The 15,506-nt window shown below is 43.1% G+C and overlaps 1 protein-coding gene across 1 annotated transcript in view; it reads right to left on the bottom strand.

The window, feature by feature from the left end:
• The window catches only part of LOC115262604 (uncharacterized), a 76,525-nt gene extending 75,955 nt beyond the window's left edge, over window positions 1-570 (bottom strand). The window contains exon 1 of the mRNA XM_062856229.1: window positions 52-570. The gene's annotated coding sequence lies outside the window, so the exon portion shown is untranslated. The remainder of the gene's footprint in view (window positions 1-51) is intronic.
• Between the last annotated feature and the right edge of the window lie 14,936 nt (window positions 571-15,506).

The following is a 15,506-nucleotide window of genomic DNA, read 5'->3' on the forward strand; positions in this document are numbered from 1 at the left end:
GATATGCCACACTTAGATAATGAGCCACACTATTCGTATTATAATGTTTACCTGTAGTCGATTAGGTTTGCGAATCAATCGCTCACATACGCAGTTTTCTGCACCTCACTCTGACGACCTAATTCTGAATTACAATTTCTAAATTAGCATTGGTATTCACCTCTTATTTTTGTGAAATCTTACGATTTGTAACTAATTCTCGTCACTTCACTTTGTTTAATATTCGGATCTATTAACAGTTTTAACTCGCGAAACTTCTTAAACGACCTTCTTCGGCGATCACCAGAATTAAAGAGGTCTGATCTCTTGATTTTAGTCATAAAGTAATTTCATGGAACGGTGGAAATGATATAAAATTTACTGATGAGGCTCATCACTTCATTTCATGGCATCTAAGTGATGACATGATTGTTTTGATAAGCCGGGCAAATGGCAGTTTGGTTTCTGTCCACGCTGGATAGCACCTACTATGGGAGCGTTACTAGGTGTAACGCTTATAGCCGATCGCGATTATTAAGCGTTTTTCATTTTCGCTTCGCTAGGCGCACAGGTTATTGCCAAACAACTGTTACAAAGAGTTGACCCTTTTTGATATTTTTTCCGATCAAATTGGAATCATCAATAAATGTATGTAAACTACAAGAATATGGTTAACCCTTTTTCAAAATGCGGGTTCTTTTAATCCATGCGGCGTAGCCTGTGGATGCGTCGTAACTGTGTCGATTCGGTTCCAGGAAATCCACAGATCCAAGAATTTGCCCGGTATAATGCAAACAGTGATGTTATCCCTTTTTTAAGTCCGACAAGCGTTAGCGAGTTCGAACAGCAAGCGATTATAGGGTAAATTGCATCCATAGTTTTTCCATCTTTTAAGTCGTTCTATCATAGATGTGTGCTTCGGTATATGATTTCTGTATATTCTCTTTTTACTTTTCATATTAACATATTCCAATCCACATCCTAAAGTACGATATGTCGTTAGACACTGCATCAATGGTACAATTAGATTAAATTTATGTAGCTTTTACATTCTTTGTGGTAAAATTTACAATTTGTTTATGGTGCAAATTGATGATATTTATGGTGCAATTTAAGTTTTTTATGGAGCAAATATGCTATAACTATGGAGCAAATATTCATTATTTATGGATATTTTTACTATTTTTTATGGAGCAAACTTATTTGTTTATGGTGTTTTATTTATTTTTTTATTGATACAATGTTTCATTTTTAACAAGAAATTTTTTTGGTTTACCGCTACATTTTTAATTTATTATGGAACATTTCTATTTATTTATGGAGAATGCTGTGCATTTTAACGGTACATTGCTTAATTGTTTATGGTGCATTTTGATTTTTCTATGGGGCATTTTCGTTTATCTATGCGTGCATTAAATAGGCTGCCCTAGTTTTCAGCAAAAATACGTTCAGAGGGCGAAATAGTGTTTTTAGGCAAATAATATCATATAATAATATAATTATCACGATTTTTTCAAAGTGTTGCAACTTTTCAAATCGGAAACATCCGGAAGGTTTTCTTACTGCATTTGAAAGAGGAACAATAGTTTTATCATACACTTAAGGACAAGGTATTTGGAGTACATAGCTAGAAATTTCTAGAGCACCGTTTTTTAGAACCGTTGAACGGATTTGGATGAAAATACATCACGCTCATTGTTCAGTGGTTGTCAATAGCGTGATGCATTTTAATCCAAATCCGTTCAACGGTTCTAAAAAACGGTGCTCTGGAATTTTTGAGCAATGTACTTCAAATACCTTGTCCTTAAAGCAGATTTCCCGGAAACAACCGGAAAATCAACTTAATTTATTTTGAATGTACGGTAAAAGATTTCATCAAATATTTTTTCTTAATATTTTCATATATTGTATGTAAACTTAACGTCAATTTATTTGGGGTTCAAATTATCAGAATAACAACATTAACCTTCTTTAACAAACTGCATCAATTCAACGATTGACTAACATTTTTATTCACTTTGTACGGTCAAAACTTGCACGCGCTGTGAGTTATATCAAAGAAAACGGCTAACATTCAGCTTCACTAAACCTCTTCTGATAAGCGTAAACAAAACATTTGGACACTGCTTAGCTGTCAAACGATTACACGATAACTACACTTGGCAAAAACACAACGGAAAACCCAATTACTGCATTTTGAGTTTTTCCACTTATGATCAGGTTTTGATATGATTTACTCCAATGTGCGAAGTTTGTATGGAGAACTTGGGGTGTTCAATTGATATGCGCATTCGAACGTGCCGAGCATATATTTAGGCGTTTTCGGTATTTAGGTTTGTTTCGTTAGGGGCTGTCACTTAATTACGTAAGGGTTTATGGGGGGAGGGGGGGTTTGAGAAATCTTACGCGCCATACAAAAAATTTTGGGATTTCATACAAAAAATCTTACAAGGGGGGGAGGGGGTGTCAGAAAATCGCTAAAATTCCCTTACGTAATTAATGGACAGCCCCTTATTGTCTAGCGCCTAAATATATGCACAGCGCGGTCTAATGCACATATCAATTGAACACCCCAAGTTCTCCATACAAACTTCGATCATAAACTGTGAATGCCCGGTTCAATATTTTTCAAAACTTCTTCCACTATGACACTTCTAGGGTCCTAAACCCCTGTTTTTTTTCTCATCCCAAAAAAAAATTTGGTGTTGAACGGTGTTATCAGCGGCAAATATATGATTGTTAATGTAATTTTCGATTTTGTTTTCTAATTTGTTAAAAAGTCTGTAAGGTATTCAACCGATGATTGTTTTGCTTAAAAGTTTAGAACATAAAAGAAAAAAAGAAGTTTATATCGGTCCTATATAATATTAATTGAATTATTTTTTGCTGATAAAAGAATGATGGCACAGGTAGCCTTTACTACATCATGATATCGTAAAATTTTATGTGATAGAAAGCAGTACCGTCTGTCACATGATCGTATCATAAATGAAAAGACTCACAATGTCCATCTGAATACCGAACAACATCACACATTCGCGCAATGATATTGCATGATAGATCTGTAGTACATTTTTTATCTTTCCCATCACCCTCAAACAAGCAGTTCTGCCTCGCTCTCCGGAACAACTTTTCGCTAATAAATCTCCTTTTTGTTATGACTCAGCGACACAAAAAAGCACCCGTGAAAAATGAGTTCCAACGGATCCTTCGAAATCCATCTCTATTATCTGTGGCAGTTACTTTTACCACGGGTTCCGACCGAACTAAGTCCACAGCACACGCCGCGCGATGTACCTACGGATGGACCCGGAACCTGGATGGCTTATGCATCTGCGGCATATTGGATGGCCTGGCCACGATGGCATTGGCGGGGCTCACAAAAAATAATCAACATCAACGCAGCATCCGGAGATGTTTGTCCATCATCTCCGTGGTGTGTACGGAACGTATCTACCAACCAAACGTATGCATGATGCATAGCGCCATGTGCCCTTGCCTGGCCTACACGCGCGCTGCTGCAACTCTGGAACGACAGTACCTGGAATGTTAACTAAATAACGAGCTCAGGCCAGAAGTCATGCATCGACAGTGTGGACGTGTGCATAAAAATGTTTAATTTTCAAAATTGGACTCCTTCGTCTAATAGGTCGAACAGGAATGGAGAAAAAACTAGATTGATTCATGTAAAAGGGTTTCACGCGATCAACATTTAAGTACTGAAAATTTATGAAATCTGGGTTAGGATTGGATCTATATTTGGATTGGATTTGGTTACGCTGTGGATGGTCTATTTCCGCAATACACTCCATTCCATGGCCACCTGCACACAATATTTACGTCGATGGAGTAGAAGTAGATGAAAGGAAAAAAACGGGTGTCTAATTTCTTAAAATAGCCCAAGGACTCAAAATGAAGAAAGCTTCCGGGCTCCCTGGGCCACTTAAGAAATTCTACACATCTTTAAGCAACTCTGTACAAGCGATACGACACCGCTTCCAAAGTGTCACAGCCCGCTAGGAGAGCTCGAACACATCAGAAACGACGCCAGTAAGTTCCTGATTACGGCATATTGGTCTTGCTTTGCAATTGGTAAGTGGGGCAACACACACTTAGGTAACAACGCGCAAGTGAGCTGGTAGCGACGGCATTCTATCCTCTTTGTAAGGTATGGTGACACTGACTTGAAACGACGGATGGGCTAATGTCGGCACCGTCTTCCGTTCCATAAAACCGTGGCATGACCTTAAAGTACGTTCCTGACCTGTGCCACGCTTAGGCAACTAACTGAGTGAAGTAGGTTCAGACGAACACTCCTGATTGATGCTGATCCGGTTCAGAGCTCAGTCCCCATAAGGGCCTGGGCTAACCCTCGGATGGCCTCCCAGCTTGCATAGATAACCACCAGGATCATTGGCGACGACTTCATTTGCAGTGAGGGATAGCGGCTCTAAGGGGGAAATGACAAACTACTGAATCCATGACGACTTCTGAATGCATGTACAACATCGAGAGTGGAGAGGCAGAGGGAACGGAGTTACACCCGTTCGCGCGAGGACTGGCGAGATCGCCACTATGAGGAGCTGGTGTACCCACCAGCGAGCAACAACAGTAGGTTCAACGAAAGGAGCACGAGGCGGCGCAGCACCGGCCAAGGAAGCGTAAATGACAGGCGCGGATCTTATGTGGGCGCTGAACCGCAACAGGAGCGGTATACCAAAGATATTCCCAAGTAACATTCTGAGGACAAATTAGTCTTGAAGAGGTTTTGAAAACCGTGATAAAACCTTATACCTTTTATTTTACTTTTATTGAGGCTTTAAGTCCATTGGACTAAAAAAGTTACTTGGGTTGGTAGTTGCCGAACAGCTGGACGAGCTGATCGGCTACACGAGCGGGTGGACTACTATCAGCAAGGACCTGAAACAGGGCCTGCTGAAGCTCCGCAAATCACTGGCTCTGGCCAAGAAGGAGTATTATCTTCTGGTTGATGAGTGGAGTGCGGCTGATGCGAGCAGGGAGGAGAGGTCTACCCAACCGGACAGCTTCCTCTTTGCTGGCAACGTAACGATGCTAGTGATTAAGAAGAAGGCGGCCAAGAAAGGCACCTCCTACAAGGCACTAGCTCAGAAGGTACTGGACGAAAAGCCACTTAACGGCGGAGGTGACTCCAATGTAAAAACCTGGACGAGATCACCGACGCAGAGGAGCTCGCATCCGCACAACAGCAGTGCGGGGTAGATGCACCAAGGGCATCGATCCACCTACGAAAGGGTCCGGCAGGCACGCAGATCGCCACGATCAAGTTCCCTGTAAGAGAGGTGAAGAAGGCGACTGCAGTCGGCAAGATCAAAGTAGGCTGGTCAGTGTACCCGCTCAGCATGTACGCGTTTCAAGTGCTTCGAGTAAGGACATAAGTCGTGGGCGTGTAAAGGCCCCGACAGCAGCAAACTCTGCAGGAAGTGCGGAGAGGAAGGCCACATCGCCAAGGAAGTGTGGCACCAAAATGTCTGATTTGCACGGCAAACAAGGGTCACACGACGGGTGGGCCTAAATGTCCAGGCACGCAAGGAGGTCCAAACAACCGACGATAATGCAGGTTGCACAGCAAAACCTGACCCACTGTGAAACCGCACAACAGTTGCTGTGCCAGTCAATTTCGGAGTCAAATACAGATCGATGTCTGTCTCTACTATCGGACCTATACCACATCCCTCTCGATAACGGGAGCTGGGTAGCGGATAAGGCCAAGCTAGCGGCGATCTGTACAACCGTTCGTTTTCCGGTCCAGGAAATAATTTCCACGTCACAATATCGCGTCGCAGTGCAGTATCGAAGATTAACTGGATGTACTACTGCAGTTGTTATATTCCTCCTAGATAGCCAATAGACCAGTTCTCGTCTATACTGGATTCGATATCAAGCGCAGTAGTGGGATCGGTGGAGACTTCAACGCCTGGGCGATTGAATGGGGTAGCCGCTTGACTAATGCGAGAGGCTGGCTGTACTCGAAGCTGTAGCTAGACTGAACGTGGATGTCGCGAACGTAAGCGACAAAAATAAACCTACAGTAGGAACGATGCAGAGTCCATCATTGATGTGACCTTCTTAAGCCCGGGTCTAAACCCTAGCTCGGACTGGAGGGTCGACGATGGATACACGCACAGTGACCACCTGGCGATTCGATGCAGGGTGTAACACGGAGGAAGACGGCTACAGCCGAAGGTCGTCGACCATCATCGGGGATAGCTGACCTTGCGCTTTTATAAGCCGGCATTTGTGGAGTGATTGCATATGGAGGGTGATACCGACGATCTATCCAGCAATGATCTAGTCAAAACCCTAAGCCGTGCATGTGACGCAGAAAAGCCAAGGCGATCCTCAACCAGAAATGGACGCAAACCGGTATACTGGTGATTATGAACCTGGGCTTGTTTGGGGAATATCTGTAAATAAAAAAGAAAATCGTGTTAAGTACTGTTCCTTTGAATTCCACTAAGAATTTGCATCCTTTGGCAGATACGTATTTCGACCTCAACTGTAAGGTCGTCTACAGTGTCTTGTCAAGTCGAGACACTGAAGACGACCTTACAGTTGAGGTCGAAATACGTATCTGTCAAAGGATGCAAATTCTTAGTGAAATTCAAAGGAACAGTACTAAACACGATTTTCTTTTTTGGTATACTGGTGGTGTCTAGCAATCACAGAACTCCGCGCATCCTGTCTAAGAGCTAGATGGACGATGCAAAGAGCTCGCACCGATGAGGGTAAAATGGAACAAAGTGAGGTCAACGGGGCGGTTAAACTGGCATTGAGTAAAGAGATTAAGTCACGTAATGGCTATGGCCAAACCGGCCATAGCGAGGTTGCCCCAGAGACGAATGAAGAACTCATCGCAAGGCTAGAATGGCTATGCAAGTGTGCCTAGACAGAGGCGAATTTCCGGAGAAGTGTAAAAGGCAAAAGTTGGTTCTACTGGTTGTAAGCCCCTCGGCTGCTCAGAGGGATAATTGTGGGTGGGAAATTATGTTGAGCACAGGTCGCTTATTATGATTAGCACCGTCACAAGTACTTACAACACTCCTTCGCCACTCACCTAGGCGGGAGTCGGATCCTGAAGTTCAAACGACAAAGCAATCCGAACCAAGGTGGAAATTTGTTTACAGCGGACTAATAAGATCGAGGGTGAGAACCCTTATCGGGGCACGGTAAAATCCCGGTAATCAAAACGTATATAATGTAGGGCTTGCGTTCTTAAAGAAAAGCCAACTACCAAAATTTCATCTTACATATTTATAATTTTTATTGGCCCACACAGGGGCATGGGAATTTTTAGTGGATTTAACATGCTTTTATGGGTGTACTTGCGGTTTTTCCTGGGGTGCTAGCATTGGAGGGCCCTCCAACAGCAGGTGTAGCAGGTGATGTACTCAGCGAGGCTCTGGACCAGGCGGTTGGCCGGTGAAACGTCGGAGCCCTCGTGGCTCGCGGATGAGGGTCTTCTGTACCGAAGATCGATCGGCTTGGCGGAAGATGATGGTAGCTGAGACCTCGGGACCAGGCGGACTGCCGGTGAAGGGAACGGTGCACCCGTGGCCAACGGATTGGGTGCTTCTGTACCGACGGCCGGTCGGTTCGACGGCGGATTCCAACCAGGACCTCGAGACCCGGCGGTTGGCCGGCGGAAAAAAGGGTTGTCCGGATTGGTGGGAGGTTGATGGCTTGGATAGTGAGCTGTATCGAGCCCTGCGGCCGGCCGTGGCCTAGGACGGACTCGGACGTGGCGGCTTCGACTCCGGCGGCTGGCCGATGTGGTGCTATTCCGACGGATTGGCCAGCTTAAAGCAACGGTGGGGTGGTATGGCTGGATGTCGGTGGTTTCTGCGATCGACGCGAGGGTAATGGCCGGGATTGCCAATCACGTGGTGGCCGTGGCCACTTTTCAAGATGGCGTCGTCGAGTGGGCCCTCGAAGATCGGACGATAGGCTTCAAAATGGCGTCAATCGCTGTCCTAAACGACACCGAGCCCCGACACGTGGTGGTTTCGAGTCGTTCTGCCGAGAATCCGAAAAGGCTTCGGAAGGCGGTTCCGGGCACAGAAAAAGAAAAAAGAAAAGGTCCAGTTATGGACCTAATCCGGAATGATTAGCACAGCACTAAAACGGTCAGTTCCCCACTTACACCCCCACAAGTACACCACTTAAGAACCCTGGGTGGATTATATTACCTTTTCTTTGTTTTAGTTCTTCTTCTATAGTAGATGGCAGGCTTTTGTCTTCCCTATTGTTCGAACTGATACAAAAATTCTCTCGATTAGCACATTAACACAATTTTTGCTTAATCTATGCGTACTAATATCGTTTGTAACGTCCTTTACTTTATTTAACTTTTATCTAAAAAAAACACAAGAACACATTATATACTTTTAGCTTCGAAACATAACCTTAATTTTAATTTTATTCGACGCGCACTCACTATCTTGGTAGTCTTCGACGGAGTGAAAAAATTTCCATCGGTTCGGATTGGTTTTGTTAAGCATAGGTAGATTATTTTTAAAAACCGAAGTTTAACGAATTATTCAACCGTTCGGCTAAAAGAGATGGCCACACTTCCCCTCAAAGAGAGAGTTAGGTCAACTCTCTCAGCCTGGTTGGGATCTTTACTCACACCTCTGTTAATGAGTGTGAGTGCGAGCACTGGAACGAGTGATAATCCAATAAACTGTGGACTTCAACATTGACAACTAAGGATGCAGCCACCAGTGAGGCTGTCAGTTAGATATTTTTCCAGGGTCGGATCTAGGCGTTAGGGGCTCACTGGCAGGTGGGTTTAATGGTGGGAAACTTGTGGAGAAGCCAACAAGGAACAAATATGGGACCAACGGTTACATGGTCAAACCCGGAAAGCCACCTGGTGACCCGTCGGCATACAGACTTATCTGCCTTCTGGACACCGCCGGAAAACTGTTGAAACGGATCATTCTGTCGAGGCTCATGGTCTATACCGAGAAACCTATGACTCTGGCCTCTGGGATAAACAGTTCGGAAAGGTCGATCAACGGTGGACGCTATTAGGGCTGTAACCAAAACGGCCGAGATAGCACTCCAAAAGAAGCGAACAGAAATCCGCCATTGTGCGGTCGTCACGCTGGACGTAAAGGATGCGTTCAACAGCGTCAGTTGGGCTGCCATCGAGTGCGCCATACATCACCTAGGAGATCCGATTAGCCTAGACTGGATACTGGAGAGCTACTTCCAGAATAGTGTGCTAATCTATGACACCGAGGAAGGCGAGAGGAGCTACAACATCACCGCGGGGGTACCTCAGGGCTCCATCCTAGGCTCAGTACTATGGAACACGGCGTATGATGGCGTTTTGAGGCTCAAGCTTCCACCAAGCGTGAAGCTGGTCGGCTTTACCGATAATATCACCTTCGTGGTATACGGTGAGTCGATAGTGGGAATGGAACTGACAGCGACGCACGCAATTGATATAGTAGAGGACTGGAGGAGGCCTGCAAAAAGGGTAAGCATGGCGATAATGGCATTGTCAAAGATAATGTCAAATAGCCCGGCAATAGTCTCGAGTAAGCGTAAGCTGCTCGCGGCAGTAGCGGTCTCCATACTACAATATAACACGGCAAAATGGTCGAACAGTCGCTAGTGGTCAATCGAAACGTGAAGCGACTCGCGTACCCACAGGTTGATGTGCCTTAGGGTGGATGTGCTTGTAGTGGTAAAGGACGATGAGTGCTTCGAGCGATGTGGCATAAGTAACGCGAGGCGGATCGCCAGAACATCGTCTATGTTTAAGTGCACATTTGCACAATGATTGTCTGTGCAAAACTCTGAAAAGCAACTTGTAGAGGCGAGTCCTATTCTACGGGACCAACCAAGGTCAGAGGTCAGTTAGAGTTATTGCGGGCGTACCCCAGGGCTCCATACTCGATCAAACGCTTGGGAAAATGATGTACCGTCAAGGCGCCATTCACCGTGTGCCTTCAAATATTTTTTCATTATTTTCATATTATGATTGAATGATATGACAATTTCCCTTCAATTTCACCAATACAACACTAATGTATTGTTACCATGTCAAAACGCTCATTAAAAACATTCAAAAGTATAATCTTGACACTAAAGTGTGTTTACATGAAGCGGGTTTCTGTTCGTTCACTGCATTCATGGTGAAAAAACGAAAACTGCGCTAAGGTGATTTAAGCGATAAACTAAATGTAGTAACGTTTTTATTCCACCAAGAAGCAATTAAATTCTCATATCAGGTATGTATTTTGCATTACCGAAATAAGTTTAACAAGAAAGTACGATTACTCGTACTTTTTGATTGAAACCAAAAAGGCACGGTAAATGGGTACCCTAAAAATCAATGGTCTCCATTCACCGTGCCCCATATTGTCCCATATATCTAGAAAAAATCGAAAATTTGAAAATTTGTTTTTCTAATAAAATCTTGCAGGTTATTACTTGAAATGAATTTAAACGAAGAAAATTCCCTTGGCTGGGTTGTTTTGATCATTTTTAAACAAAGTAGAATAAAATTTCTCATACACGGTGAATGGGTCCCTACTACCACGGTGAATGGTGACCTACCACGGAATTAGGCGACCCTACTACCCTTTACTAATTATACTATATCACCAAATTTTGTGAAAAATTTTTTACTTCTGTGGATATTGCTTCAATTTTAACCTATAATGAAGGCAATTAAAAGCGGCACCAACAATGTTTATAAGACTGGTGTCAAATGACAGCCCTTATTTGCCCCGAATCCTCTTAAATCCACGGTGAATGGTGCCTTCACGGTACAATGGAATGTTAAGACTCAATTACCTACCATCATTAGTCGTGATCGTCGATCTCGCAGATAACGTTGTCCTTAGGATAACCGGTGAGACCCTGGGAGAAGTATAGATCTTGCCGGCGGAGACGATCGATACCGTAACGGTCAAAACATTCGCTAAAACACCTAGTCGTGATGGTAGACGATCGGCTGAATTTCAACAGTAACGCCAATTTCAACTGCGAGAAGGCAGCAAAATTTGCTAACGCTTTATCGAGAATTATGCCATACACCGAAGGTACGAGGAGTAGTAGCAAAATGCGTCTTCTGGGGAAGAAATCGAAAGAAGCTAATGAGCAACTCCCGGTTCATGGCTATTTGTGTGGCGAGCGCGTACAGGACGATATCATCGGAAGCAGCCTACATTATCTATCGCCGGAGTGGTTCCAATGCACCTCACCCTATAGCAAATGATATGGAAAGTTACACGAGAAGAGGTGCTGCAAACTTGAGGAAGATAATCAGAGCGGACCCATCGGCATATCCCTGATGTGTGAACTTCCTGTCAGGACTTCTAATGGTTTCGGCTTGCAGTCACAGAAATAAGCATTGGCTCTTTTATTTCATCGCCGACGTTTCGATCTTCGGATCTGGATCTTCGAGCCCTGATGAAGAAGATCCAAATCCGAGGATCGAAACGTCGGCGATGAAATAAAAGAACCAATGCTCATTCCTGTGACTGCAAGCCGAAACCATTAGAAGTCCCACCAAAATCAATCATCCATGAAACCTTTCTGTCAGGACACACGTGTTACAGGGAGTACACGTGTTACAGGGAGTACGGTTACGGAGACTCTCCTTTTTGCACAGACAATGAGGAGACACCGGAGCATCTAGTGTTTGTCTGTCCACGATTGCAGCAAGACCGTACAGAGGGTGACAGGTTCGATTCCCGGTCGGCCAGAAACTTTCCCTAATGGAAGTATCCATGACTTTATTAGGCAAAGAGTGTGCCTGCCACGAGATACACTCATGCCAAATGGTGATTGATAGAGGAAGCTCTCAGTTAATAACTGTAGAAGTCTTCTTAGAACACGCTGAAAAACAGGCTTTGTCCCCGTGAGGACATTACGCCAAGATGAGGAGAGAGGAGGACCAAAATCGGGCTATTTTGTTTTCAGAGGTTTGTAACTGATTTCATCACTTTTCTACAAAATGAACCATAAGCACTAACTATCTTGCTCCGTTCTCAGAGATGACCGAAAAGTGATTTGGTGAACAGAGCGTACACATCCGAATGTGCATGCACGTACCTACCGTGTACATGCAAAAGTCGCCAGTTCCAGAAAAAAAATCATTGCATCCATAAGCGAAGGAATCATTGATAAGAGAAAAAAACGCATTGCGGAATCTCCGCATATTTTATGGTAGGCTCCGCTTTTCGAGAAAAAAAAATGGATCCGACTATGCAGCTCCTATAAACTACCTGTGATTACTTTTTCCTAATAACAAATAAGTATTGAAATGATGATAGGATTCATAAAATAAGTATTTTTTTATAAATATCACATAAAAAAATACTTTTTCCTCACTTTTTTCTTTCATCCAAACCATGCATCAACAAAATGCTTCATTGTGTTATTTTGTGTAGGTTTGTTAGCCGGCATTCTCGCAACAAACCCTGCCCAGCGTATGTTTCCCATCACGTTCTAGCAACTGATTTGTGGAATTCCATAGATCGTCTACGAAATTTTGAGAACTCACCAACATTGAAAATTCACACATGCTTCAAACACCTCAGTCTGTGAACGCAAACCACCAACAATTTCCGGTGATGTATCGAGAAAATGCATTCGCTCTAACTTGTCGCAGAGGGCTTCACTAATAGATAGGCATTTTTTCGCTGGTAATTCTATTCCTGCCTGCACTCGTCCAATCCGTCGCAAGCTGGAGGAGTGATTTTTTCCTCTAGGTATGTGCTGTCGACGAGCACCTCTATGCTGCTGTGCATATTTCATCAGCAAAGATGAACTTCGTTAGTCGGGATGCATCCATTTATCCTATCTACTTTGATTGAATGCGTCGTCACAAATTCCGATTGGATTAAAAAGCGTCTCTAATGATTCGTGCACTAGGACATACACTAGTGAGCTATAATTAGAGTAGTTTTTAATTAACAAACGATAAGGCCGCAATGAGGTATCAATCAATTTATCTGCATAACTCATATAGAATTAAATGACTGCACAATAATTTTATTTGTTGTGCTTTCTGGGCAGTAGTTTTATTTTATTTAACCTTTATTTAGCGTGCTCCAATTTTGATGTTCATTTAGGTCTTTTTTTTTCTTCAATTTTTATCCGGTTTTGATGAAAATTTAACAGAGAACCGGAAACTACTATCGTTTCATAGAATGCACCGGTTGGTCAAGATGGATGTCCGGTTCCGGAAACCCAGTACCCCACGTACCCTACTGGGTTTCCGTATACAGGGTGGCCACTAAACATCAGTTTTGAAATTCCCGTCTTATTCTCGGTTTTCCCGGTACGATTTCTGAAATTTTCCCGGTTTTTAAAATGCACTTTTTTATAGTAGGTAACGCCCAATTTTCGTATCATATGGATAATATGTACCATGTAAAAATGCACTTGCAATCCTGTGAATACTTTGTACTACGAACCATTTTTTTAAATTTTATTCTTTAGCGTAGGTGCCCTAACGCAACTTCATTGGTGTTGTTTCCAGAATATCCAACTGAGTATTCCCCCAAAAACTTACATCTGGAGATTCTTACAAAGTTTTGTCCAAGATTTCATCTTTCGATTACTCCAAAAATACTACCTTGGATTTCTTCAGTAACTTCTGTTAGCGATTCACCTTGTATATCTTTTTGTGGATTCCTCTAGATTCCTTAACCGTCCATAACTAGCGCGGTTGACCACCACCGCCAGCACCACGCTAATAATGAACACAAAAAGCGAGATTTTTTCAACGTGTTGTACAAAACACAACAGCACGATCGCTCGAGGGTTAATGGATTTATTCTGGAAAAGGTTCCTTTAGGGAAATTAGGATTTAAGTCAGTCTGTTGGCAATTAGGGAATAGAACTTTTAGTCTGGGATCATGAATTCGATCTAGGGATTTCTCCTGGTACTCCTGAAGGATTTTCAAAAGAATCTCCCACATGTCTAGAGGTTTCCCAAGGAACTCTTGGAAGAGTTCTCGATTACAAAACTCCCGCAAGAAATTTTGGGAGATCATCCAGAAGGAACTCCTGGGTGATTTGCAGAGGGAGCTTCTGAAGGATGCCCAAAAGCAACTCCTGGAGCAACTCCAAAACCAACTTTCATAAGCAACTCCTGGAGGCAGGCTTGACAGAAACTCCCTCGCGAGAAAATGAGGAAGCGATTTCGGCGATTTTCTGAGGAGTGAAAATAAAACTCAGAAATCACAACGCAAATCCTCAACAGCAGCGAGCGCGAGCTTGCTGCGCAGCGAGGAGTTCGTCCAACACTCATAATTTCTTGTTGTGTTTCTCACGTCCACTCACACTCAAAAAGCTCTCGCGAGTTCCACTCCCATACAAAGACAGACTCTCGAGGCGAAAATCGCACTCAAAAACCCGAAATAATCATCGGCTCTTTTTTGGTTCCCCTCTTCCTCGCTCAGTTTTTATTGCCTCTCTGTTTGGGGTTCGTTCGCTCCCTCGCAACGAGGCAAAAGCAAAACACCGCTCTAGTGCAAATTGCAAAACTCTTTTGATTTCGAGGAGGATTATCAAGCCTGCCTGGAGGTTTCTTTGAACGAACTCCTGGAGGGTGCACAAAGAGAACTGTTGAAGGAAACGCAGTAAGAAACACTGGAGAAATTCAAAAAGCAAATATTAAATAATGATAAAATTCAGCAAAATCTCTTGGAAGTTTTTCAATTCAAAGTTTCAGAAGGCACTCCTGCAGAAATCGTGCAAAGAACTCGTGCAGATGGATGAGTCACAGACAAACAGACGTAACACTTGCGAAATTTCTATCGACCACGCTTTTAACGATTATTTTAAATTTTCATAGTTGTGGCTTTCACAACCAGAGGCGTGCGCATCATTTTACTATGCGTTTGACTTTTCACATTAGCGCCTTCTATTGACGATATGGCACAACATAGTGATTCGTGAAACTTTTCCACCAGGTGATGGTAGTGTGAACTGGGCGATGGATTACCATGAAAATCGTTCAAGGTGTTACGTCTGTTTGTCTGTGGATGAGTAACAGAATGATATCCTGGAGAAATACCAGAAGAAACTCTGGAAAGAATACCAGAAAGAACTCCCGATTGATTTCTAAAAAAGCTTTCGGAGGAATTCCATAAGAAAATTCTAGGGAAACCCCTGAGGAAGCGCCAGGAAGAAAAGCAAAAATTTTCTCGAGGGATTTCAAAAAAGAAATCTGGGAAGAATCCCCGTAGGAAATTTTGAAGATTGGAGCAATTCCTGTTACAATTTCGGAAGGAAAATCTTGATGAATCTTAAAAAAAAACTCTTGAAAACTCTTGAATAAATTGCAATAGGTTGTCTTGATTCAAACCCAGTTTAGTGGTTACAATTTTCTTATCTATTATGATTCCTGATAAATTTCGGAGAGATTCCCTGAAAAAAACTAGAATAAATTTAAGAATGGACACGGGTTAATCCAAAAAGAAACTTTTGAAAAAATCTCAGATGTAAGAAACTCT

Source organism: Aedes albopictus, chromosome 1 (assembly GCF_035046485.1).
Source record: "Aedes albopictus strain Foshan chromosome 1, AalbF5, whole genome shotgun sequence".
NCBI classification, from domain to species: Eukaryota; Metazoa; Arthropoda; class Insecta; order Diptera; family Culicidae; genus Aedes; species Aedes albopictus.